Genomic DNA, 12,261 nt, shown 5'->3' on the forward strand with positions numbered 1-12,261 from the left:
AAACATGATTTAAATATTTAAATCATATTTAAATATTAAAATCGGGTGATTGTTTAACTATTAATTAATGTTACATTTAAATATTATTTAAATTAATATTATCATCCTAAAGAAACACCAGTATTTTTACCGTAAATAAAAGGTAACAAACAAACCTAAACAAAATAACATTATTTATTTCTAACTAGATAATGGTGACTGCCAAATGCACTGAGTTATCTCCCTGCTTTTTCACTGATTAAAAGAAAAATTATTAAATCTTAGAGTGATGTTAATAACCAAAATTTATTTAACCAAATTGAGGTCTTCTCCTTGATAAAGTCAGAAAGAGTGAAGGAAACAGAAAAGGGAATAACTTTTTTAACTAAATAATTCATGTTCTTTTGATGCCTTTCTTTTAATGCACCACTTAAAATTACGTCCCCCACACTTTGGAAAACACTACTCTGCAGGAAGCTTTAGGGAGATCCTTAGACTTTAACTGGACTTCAGTATGAGGCCAGAGTTCAGGTAATTGTTGAGCTTCAACTCATTCTAGAAAAGGGAACGGTGCAAGCAAATGCACCAAATCAGGCACGTTGACCAGTACATTGTCACTAAATCATTGCGTTTGTGAGGGGGTGAAATAGCTGGAGAACTCTGTCATTCACATTGTACACAGGGCCTCAAACTCTGGGCTTGGCGAGGCAGACTGCAAGCAATAACCATCATAGAAGGATTCTGGAGTTGGGCTAATGTGGATAGTTTATGAGGCTCAATTCAACATAGAACATGGACTCAAGAAGGCAAAACCTGGTTGCAGGGAAACCAGTGCCTTGGCAGTTACTGTGGCAATGAAAAAGAATCTATGTATCTTTGCCATAAGAGCCAAAGGTTGAATAGAAAAAGTAAGGAAGAGGAGAAAATGTGTACCAAGTTTCAAGGTTGGATGACAAGGAAACTCCTGGTACCGTGTCAGAATAAGAGATAGGGGATTAAGGGGAAACACAATGTTTAGTCTTGAAAACACTGAATTTGAGAGGATGATGTGGTATTCAAGTGATGATACTCAGTGACAGAAATAGAGTTTACACATACAAGTTATATCATGAACAGAGGTATTAGCCTAGGAAACACTCTAAAGGACATACAGTGTAGAAAAGAAGAGACAGGGAAGCACATGACACATCAGGTAGGAACACTGAACATGCTGATGATGGAGGCTGCATGACTAGCATAGTGGTGGAGGGAAGGAGATGTCAGAAGCCAGTTCAGTGTCTTGGTACCAAAATGGAAAAGAGAATTTCAAAAGATTGGATTCTCTAGTGCTCAGTGCTAGATAGAGATCAAGCAGATTAAGAAAATTCAAACACTAGATTTGACAAATAGGAGGTCATTTAGTAACCTTAGAAGACACAGTGATAGAGGCATATAAAGGTTAAAGGTAGGTGATCAATCAGAGAAACGGGAAGCAGAAAGTATAAACTATCAAAAATGACTAATTACTTTTGCATCCAAGTTCTAGCTGCCAAACTAAAGTTTAAATTCCTTATAGGCAGATATCAAAAATAATAATTACATATTTCCCCACAAATCTTACATGATGCCTTAAAAATGAGAAGTACTCAACATCTCACCATTGATTTATCCATTCATCTAATTTATATTCAATAAATGCTTACTGTTTGCCTCTCGCTCTGTTAGGTGTTGGAACTACAACAGTTTCGTAGGACACAGATCTGCCCCCTCCCCAGGGTCTCCCAGACTAGTAGTGGAGAGAGCATAGTAACCAATTAATTATAAAATGTGAGAGCTCCCAGAGCTCCCAACAGGGTTATAAAATCTCTAAGGAAAATGAACTTAACCCTGTATCTTGAAAGGTAAGTGAAGACTTCCTAGTTGTGTTCTAAACATTCATTACTCAGGTGATTAGAAAAGCCAGTAGTTGTTCAGATCCCTGTTAATAAGACTTGGAAGACACATATGGTTGGTAGGATTAAGCTCAATCTACTTTGACCTGGAAGCCAGGCCTCCACAGTCAAACTCTAACATATCCTTGCAATTTCCCAATCCCAGTGCTCCTGTCCTTCTGTCTCTGACACCAATTTTATTGTTCCTTGCTTCCATGATTAATTTAACTCACCTTTCTTCCTAGTTAAGTCCCACCTAATTTCCCCATACATCCAGTGAAAATTTCTCCACAAAATCTTTTTGGTCTACTCCAACTCTAAATGACCTCTCTCTCCTCCAAACTCCAAAATTGCAATGAGCTATACAATTTGGTGATGGGAATAACAAGACCATGAATTCCTTTGTAGTCATAAAACAGTGGCTAACTTTTATTGAGTGGGAATTTCTTAATACCCACCTTTGTTTCCCAGGCCCAAACCTCCTGCAATTCTGTTCACTCTCTTCTACCCTCCATTTTATATCTTTTATCCACAAAATACTGTTCAATTTGTGCACCAGCTTTATTTTTTTTAAGTTTGCCCTCTATCAAACCAGCCTAAGAACTCTATCTTATCCCCAAATAACTTATTAAGATTTTATTTTAAACCAGTGTTTAAGACAAACTCTAGCTACAGTTGCTAAAATTTTACAAACTATATAATTTTATAATTATGTACAAGTAATAAGTCATATAATAAATTATCACATATATATGTATTAACTTGTTCTTAGAACTGGTCGAATAATAGCACAAAAGCAAATGTCACCCTCACAACAAAAGGCAGCCTAGATTTTGAGCCTCCATATACAAACCATTTATTACAATTATAGTGCTCACTCCTCTCCAACTCATTGCTCTCTACCAGATGAAAGAAAGATTTCTCAAGGACCTTTGTCTCTATCTAACAACCAATCTCCCAAACAAAAAACACAATTCAGAAACTTTCTAACCACAGGAGGACACTTTTCCTCTCAAATCAGCGCTGGGATGAGTCGATCTCTACATTCTATTTAATTACTGAGCCTTGTTTAGGGTTTTTCTAGGAGCAGGTAGTTTTCTTTCAGATCAATGTGCTACAGAGCTGACACAAGTAGATTTATACAAGGGGATAAATCTTGACAAAACAGTAAACAGCAGTTCAATTAACCTGCTTCAGGGGAGCCTAATGTAATTTAAGAAATACAATCACTTCAGCTAAGGTTATAAGGTTTGAAACTAAGTTTATTGTCTGAAGGTAAATGCACCAGCGCTAGATGTTCCTTTGGCAACTAAACTTGGAACAAAACTAAACCAACAAAATGATGAGTAATAATTGACAATAGAAGAGTCTAGTAGTTGTCTAGATTCCCAAAATTAAATAGTAATAATAATACTCAGAAAATTCAAATCAATAAAAATGTTTTCAACCTTGTTTTTTGATTTTAAAATATTAAAGAGTAAGGAACGAGGAGTAAGAGTTAGGATAAAAGTCACTAAGTGTCAGGTTTAGGAAAGACAAGTTTGACTGGATATATGTAAACTTGATTATGTGAATAGAGAAATGTTTAATTTCCCCTATGAGTAAAAAGAACTGTTTCCAAAAGGAAAACCTGAAAAGGGACAGGGCATTCTACAAAATAAACTATTACTCTCTTTGCAAGTGGACGTTACCATTCCAGGCTGCTAGCGGTTGTTTTAACCTTTCAGTGTTTCAAACAAACCCATCCTGTAGAGTAACTTTCTGTATGCAGGACCATGAAAGAGCAAGGGAAGACCTATTGATGCACCTCGCCAGTTCAATCAGACTGGGTACCCCTTGAGATTTACTAGGCAAGAGCTATTCCTGGCCATCATCAAGAAGTCTACAAACAATAAATGCTGGAGAGTGTGGCGGAAAGGGAACCCTCTTGCACTGCTGGTGGTACTGTAAGTTGATAGAACCACTATGGAGAACAGTATGGAGGTTCCTTAAAAAACTAAAAATAGAGCCACCATATGATCCTGCAATCCCACTACTGGGCATATATCCAGAGAAAACATAATTTGAAAAGATACACTCACCCCAATGTTCACTGCAGCACTATTTACAATAGCCAAGACATGGAAGCGACCTAAATGTCCATCAACAGATGAATGGATAAAGAAGATGTAGTACATATATACAATGAGATATTACTCAGTCATAAAAAAGAATGAAATAATGCCATTTGCAGCAACATGCATGGACCTAGAGATTATCATACGAAGTGAAGTAAGTCAGATAGAGAAAGACAAATATCATATGCTATCACATATATGTGGAATCTAAAAAACAAAAAAGATACAAATGAACTTATTTACAAAACAGAAACAGACTCACAGACTTCTAAAACAAACTTATGGTTACCAAAGGGGAAATGTGGCAGGGAGGGATAGATTAGGAGTTTGGTTTTAAAATATACACACTACTATATACAAAATAGATAATCAACAAGGACCTACTGTATAGCACAGGGAACTCTACTCAGTATTCTGTAATAATCTATATAGGAAAAGAACCTGAAAATGAATGGATATATGTATATGTACAACTGAATCACTTTGCTGTACACCCGAAACTAACACAACATTGTAAATCAACCATATTCCAATATAAAATAAAAATTAAATTAAAAGATAAAATGAAGATAAATAAAAATTTTAAAAAGAGCTATCCTGACCACCATCACCCAGGGGTAGACACCCCACCCTGCCAACTGTATTTTTTTCTAAAGTACTAGGTTCCCATTTAACAATTTATTTCTTTGTAATAATAACGAACTGAAGAGCACTGTAGCATACAAATATCTTTCTCGTCCATCATTTCATTTGTTACTCATAACAACACTCTAAGTTCATTCTCACATCATTTACAAATAAGGAAAATTTAGTGACTTGCCTAGGGTCACACAGCTAGTAAGTGGGATCTGAACTCTGGATTCTCAATTCTACATTATTCTTGTTCTTTATCACACTGTGTTTTACACAACTGCACATATTTCCACTGGAATGGCTTAGAAAAGTAATTTTTTTTTTCTGTAGTTTCTGAAAACAGCCAGAGAGTGTTTTCTCCTCATCTAAGGTTTAGTAATATCAAATCAAAATTTTAACTCTGAGATTTATGATAAGACACATCATTCATATTTCCTTGTGAATGAATGATATCAAGTCACTGAAATTAAGCAAATGCAAACTGAAATAAATGCAAGATACTATTTTCACTTTCTTGATTGGCAATTTGTAAGTTTGATAATAACAAGACTTTATGGAGGGAATAAGTATTTGTATGCATTGTTTGTGGTAGTATAAATTATAATATTTTTGCAGGGCAATTTAGCAATAGCCGTCAAAATGTAAAATGGATATTTCATTTGACTCAGCATTTTCACTCTAATGATTTACTTTATGTGTGTATAATGGTAAAAGTTTACATATATACACACTATACATACATATATACATATATATACACACACATAAATACACACCTGTATATACATACACACAATATATGTTTATTTTTACATTGCTTTATTAGCCATAACTTTGGGAATAAGGGGACATGGCCATCATTTGAAGAATGGTTAAATGAATGATGATATATGCATATACTGATGTATCTCCAAAATAAATAAAAGGAAAAAGTACAATAAAAATATGCACAAGTTTAATAAAATCCCATTTACTATAAAAATTATGTAGGTATTTGCATTTTTTTCTTAAAAGTTATGAAGGAAACTGAGAATAATGCTTACACTTGGGGAGAGGGATCAGGGGAGTGTGGGAGAGATGCTTACTTCTCATATGGTATCCCTTTTGTATAGTGATGAATGGTAATTATGTGCATTTATTACTCCCTAGCTAGTGACATTTACTTGCAACAATGCTTTTCATAATGAATCTTTAAGTTTGCCTCAGAGTCCATGATCTACTATTGAGCAGTAAAAAGATAGTCCACACCATGTTAAATTGTATCTTGAATATTTGCATTTTTCAAGATTTATGGACTATGCCATCTGATGGGACTAATAAATTCACTCTTTTGACTGGGAAACTCATCTTTGCATTTAACAATCCTAAGCACAAAATGGTTAGAAACAGCGGCTGAGTGTAATAGTAAAATAGGTATCTGAGTCATTCAAAATATACCTTCAAATATACCTTCAAACAAACACCATAAATACGATTGCCTCCAATAATACTCCCATGACACCCAGCAATGTTCAATCTAGACATGATGCAAGATAAGATCATTGCTAGAACTACATCTCCACTTGTTTTTTGTCTTTGCCTTCATGCCTTGCACAGGAAATTGTTACACAGATTCTCCCCCATGAAACCCTGAAAAAGAACGTCACCAGAACTGAGGGGGAAAAAAGTGCGTAGGAAGGTCAGTAGTTCAAACTGTAATCACTATTTTGGAGACACTTCCTTGCTACCCAACAGAAAACCAAGTTCCAATATGAAGTAAAGCTCTTGGAAACAAATTTGGGGAAGGAGTGAGGCAGATTCACACACACAGCTGAGGGAGCGCTTGGAACCATAGATCTGCCTGAATTTGTTTCCCTTTGTACATATTTATTCACCATAACACACTCGCTAAAAAGAATCAGTTGTACCAATATACTGAGAAAATGAATTCAGGGATGATAATAAGGGAGAAAATCTGAGAAATCAATTTCTTTCTTATTTCTGCTTCTGGAGAAAATAAAGAAATTAAAACCAATTTACATAAAGGAAAAAGATGTTTGTGATAATCAAGATCTGGATGGATTTCAAAGGGTTATATGATTGAGAAATATACAGAAATCAGTGCTTTTTATAGAAACTTATTATTTAAATAAAACTAGCCATCTTTTATCTATTTATTGGGCTTTTAATTGAAAGAAATGAAAATGAGATAGGAACGCACCAAGTGTAGATGTTGGACCTTAGATGATACTCCTGGGGAAGCAGTTATAGCACATTCACTGCCATGCTAAATTTCCTCTGTGTTATGCTAGAATATTAAAGGAAGAGAAAAAAACAAATGGTTTTTAAAAAAGAGAACATTCCGAGTGATTTTAATTGACTGTATTGATTTGTTTTTAAATCAACAGCTTAATAAGTGGTCAGAATAGAAGTTATCTGGATCAACTGCCAATCTTCAATGATGTTAAACGTCTGAAAGACTAGTCAAATAAAATCTAATACATACCACAGAGTACAAGGGCAGTTGTTCTATCATTTGTACCTTTTCAAACCAGCAAAACAATGTTAAGGTTTCACAGTCCTAGTAATTCAATCAAAGTATCAGCCTTTAGGCTTAGATAAAAGCTCACATTCTCTTAAATGCTTTCCTAATGTCTGCAGACAGAACACTGTTCTCCACTTCTGACACACACAGAAATGTATTTGTGCTTTTTTCCATATATATATATATATATGTACATATACATATGTAAAATCATATATGTTTGCCTAGCTCAATCCTTATGTCATAAGATTCTTGTGTTGGATACTGTCTGTTAACCTCTGTACACCTTCCATCCCTTCTATGTCCTGCGATGTATGTTGTCACCTCCATGGACCATGCTACCCAGGCTCCCTTTACCTCTTGTTTCCAGTTAGCTTTCACCAGGCTTTGGTAGGACACAGGAAGGTGGCAAGATGGAGAGTTAGGTGTACTTCTTTCCCTGACTCCCTCCTTACTTGTCCATAGTCCTGGGAATGGTTTCATTCTCTAATGTCACATCCCTTGTTAGATGGATCCTATTCCATAGCTTCAGCTCTTATCCTTCCTCTCCTTAGGGTAGGCAGTATCTTCCCACTGCTGTTAGTCCCTGGGTCTTCACCAGTGCTGCTTAGGTCTCTTAACCCTGTGTCTTAAGTGTTTGCTAAATAGTTCCTTCATCTAATGTTCTCAACTCTTCTGAGTGTGTAGTACTTTTCTTACTTCAATCTTACCATATCATCCCAAAGAGTAGAATTTAGGTGTTCATTAACTTTATGTTCTCAGTGTTTAATACAATGCCTAGAAGAGAGTGGGCACTCATTAAATGTTTTTGGAATGCACGAATAAGTAAATGAAAATGGTATTAGATTAGCTACCGTGTAAAAGAAAAAAAAAGTATAAATGATGGTCTTTATTGCAATGAGGTTTACATCTAAGGAAAAAAAAATAGACAGGTGTACAAATTCAAATAACTTTTCAAGGCTACATGTGGTAAATAATGAATCACAGGCTTCCATGTTCAGACCCCAGAAAGGGTGCAATTCTTTACTATTAGTAGAGAGAAGCTACCTAACACTGGTTAAAAAAAATTAACATTCAGCCATATGACAAATTCCCCATAAGGTAAACCAAGTAAGATAAAACAACAACAACCCAATATTTCTCTGCCTCATGGGTGTGCTGGCAGCTTTGATTATTTAATATTTATAAAGCACTTTGAAGATGAAAAGTGCTAAACATTATCTAAAAAGTGCTAAAACAGCCATGTAAATGCAAATGTGTCAGGTCTTAAGAAATTTAACAGAAATTAGAGTGACAAACTACTCATGAACAAAAAAAGGCTCAACTAAGGCTTTGCATTTAAAGAGCCCAGGGCTTCCCTGTTGGCGCAGTGGTTTGAGAGTCTGCCTGCCGAAGCAGGGGACACGGGTTCGTGCCCTGGTCCGGGAGGATCCCACATGCCGCTTGCGGCTGTGCCGCTGAGCCATGGCCGCTGAGCCTCCACGTCCGGAGCCTGTGCTCCGCAACCGGAAAGGCCACAGCAGTGAGAGGCCCGCATACCGCAAAAAAATAATAATAATAAATAAATAAAATAAAGAGGCCAGATGGGGGAGAAATGACTTTTTCCCTAGCGCAGAGAATCAAGCTAATGTATACCCCACCCCCACTCCCACCAACACACGCACTGCTGAAATGCTTAATTTAAAGCCTGAAAGATGATGTACTTTGTAACAGCATGTAAATCAATGTTTTATTAAAGCCAATGAATTACTATGCAGAAAAATGCAAATCACAATAAAACACATCACAAGCACATTCAACCCTGCACTGTTCTCAGTGGAGCAATTATCAAGCCTTGCTTTGGCGAGTCAGGGTAGAATTTAACTAGGGGTGTGCAGTTTTACCTCTTGCTTGCTTGCGGAAATTGCAGAATCTCCCAACAGTTTTGCTTCACCTCCGGAAGTACAAATAGTCAAAGTTTTCCCCACTGCCATTTTTTAAAGTTGCATTTTTAAAATGCTTATGCTTTTCCATCCATTGATTTTAATTACACTTAGCCTAAGAGGCTTGCCTGGACAGATAACCTTTTTACACAAAAGAGAGGAACTTACACACCGTAGCATTTCTCTCCAGCTTGTCTATCAGTTAGAAGGCTTGGGTTTAATATCTTTAAGCTTGTCTGTTTGCAGGTCGATTTTATTTATTCAGAATTTATATATAAACTAGACATCTGATTAGATTAAAGAACCAGAACTATGGCCTTAATTCCAGCGTGATTTTTCAGCTGTTAGGTCAGGACATGCACTGAGGTTTACTGAGGTTGTTTTGTTGTTGAAAGGAGCAGGCGTCTGGGTGACAAATCCTTTATAAAGAGTACTGAAATGGTGATAAATAATATCCACTGAAATTGAATGCAAGCATAAAGAAAAAAGGGTTAAAAAAGAAAAAAAATGGAACAAATGCATTGCAAAATGAGTTCTAAGAAACACTGTATGAAAAAATATATTAAACATAGAATAGTAAATCTATTCTTAAGCTGCCTTGAAAGTTCAAGTTTTCAGTTACTAAACAAAGCAGAGAGGAAGAAGCAGAAGCTATTACTGCCATTATAATCCATAATCTTATTTTATATTTGGGACTTGTGAAACTATTTCATTTTAAAGGAGGCCTTAAAAAGCTTCACTGCTGTGCATTTTGTGAAATAAATATGGCAGAATAAATAAACCACAGACAATAATGTATTGCGCAAGCTCTAAAGAGTTAGATAGGTCTTTAAGGCTCAGTGCATTTTAATATATTAAGTAATCGGATGTCTGTGACAAAATAAACTGGAATTGCTACAATTTCATATTGCTGATACCTTGAACACTTAGTAACTAAGTGAATTTCCAGTGGATATATTTTGTGCTATTTATAAATAATAGAATACATATGATATAATAGAATACATATGATAATCAACTTTCCATTTCTTAAGCATTGGGCTTTGAAGATCAAATGAGACACCTGTATATGAAAGTGACTTAAAAACTAACAAATGCAACAACATAGGTCTTATTAGCTATGTCAAATGACGTAAGACCTTTGAAAAGAGAATAAAATATTGATCTATTCACATTGGATTTACAAGTCAGTAATATTCATCATCATCGTTATCCCTATTTTTTTCACAAACTAATCAAAGACACTTTTTCAATCCATCTGTTCACATTAAACAACTTATAAACAAAGATCCCATTTAAGAAAATTTAGCCTAAGAAGGAGAAGGGAAAGTTTCTTGCTGGGCATCCCTGATTTATGTCTGTTTTATTCAATTCGGAACTTTTGGGGAGTAGGTAACTAATAAAGATACTTTATCTTATGCAAATACATATTTCTTTAGAATATTCATCCATTTAATAAGTAATTCCCCCAAAGTGGCTATCTCCCATGTAATGTCCCCCTAACCTAAGAACTACAGTATTTCTTAATGTTCTAATAGAATTATGAAGAAAGATAAAATCCTGGTATCCTAAGTTGTTATTGAAGTGCATTTTTTTGTATAAATGGCATTAGGAATTGTGGCTACATGTATTTAAAATATTTCCATTGACTGTATGTATTAAATATATATATGATTGTTATCTTTTTGAGGTTAATATTGAGGAAATTATTATAAGCATACCTTGTTTTATTGTTTTTTGCCTTATTAAGCTTTGCAGATATTGTGTTTTTTACAAATTGAAGGCTTGAGGCAACCCTGGATTTAAAAAGTCTATTGATGCCATATTTCCAACAGTATTTGTTCACTTTCTGTCTCTGTATCACATTTTGGTAATTCTGGCAATATTTCAAACTTTTTATTATTATTATATTTGTTATGGTGATCTGTGATCAGTGATCTTTGATGTTCCTACAACTCACTGAAAGCTCAGGAGATGATTAGCATTTTTTAGCAATAAAGTATTTTTAAATTAAGGTATGTACTTTGGTTTTTCTTAGATATAATGATATTGCACACTTAATAAACTACAGTATAGTGTAAACATAATGTTTATATGCACTGGGGAACCAAAAAATTCACCTGATTTACTGCAACACTTGCTTTATTGTGGTGGTCTGGAACGGAACCTTCAATATCTATGAGGGATGCCTGTGTTTAAAATATTTGTTTATATAAAAATTGTTTTCTAATCTGAAAAGCAACTCCTTACAAATTAACTTTTTTGTATGTTTAGCCCATTTATAAATTGAGAAATATCTATTCAGTAAAATCTATTATAAAGACACTTTGAGCACCATAATTCTGGTTATTCTTGGGTCAGACCATAATTTAAGGAGCTGGGGTAGGAGCATAAACAAAGCTTCATGCTCACTAATATCTGTTTCCAACTACAATGTCTTCTGCATTGACCTTATGGCACTTCTTTCTTTAGTTAGTGCTCAGATCCTGCAAAGGCTGAATGCCATAGTCAATACTGTCTGTATTCCTCAAATGCAAATTAACATCTGTTCTCCTCACTGAAATATGACCAGGCAATAAGTAGTAGTTACATCTATTTCTCCAACATCAACTTATAACAGCCTTTTCCTTAGTTTTGCCTATATGTTCAAAAATAAAATTTAAAACAGCATAAAATTAATATTGTTTTAACAAATTAAAAGAAGAAACCAGATGAAAAATCTGATTATGATACTCTTTACATTAGATTACATTGTATGTTTTTACAAAAGCAAGGAAGACCTACATACAAATTTTATCACTGTAACTAAAATGCATCATAAAAGAATAAGAGGGTCATGCTTACTGACTCTAAAAATATTTTAAATGTTATTTAAAATTTTTTCCTTCTCATTTCTTTAACATGATTTAATAAAGTTGCTCTAATACTTAATGTTTGATTGTTAATGACCAATGTTTCCTTACCTACAGCCTTATGCTGAAGTTAGCTATAATGATAGATGGATAGATGATAGATAGATAGATAGATAGATAGAGGTTGATAGCATTTCTACAAATGCATATATGTGATTGTTCTCTCACATACATTAGAATAAAATCATCTACTTTTAGTAAGAATGAAAGTTGTAAAATAATAAAAATAGACACAATTGAATTTCACTATGAAATATTGCTATT

Source organism: Aethalodelphis obliquidens, unplaced genomic scaffold, assembly GCF_003676395.1.
Source record: "Aethalodelphis obliquidens isolate GAN/ISIS:26980383/991018 unplaced genomic scaffold, ASM367639v1 scaffold1, whole genome shotgun sequence".
Taxonomy (NCBI): Eukaryota; Metazoa; Chordata; class Mammalia; order Artiodactyla; family Delphinidae; genus Aethalodelphis; species Aethalodelphis obliquidens.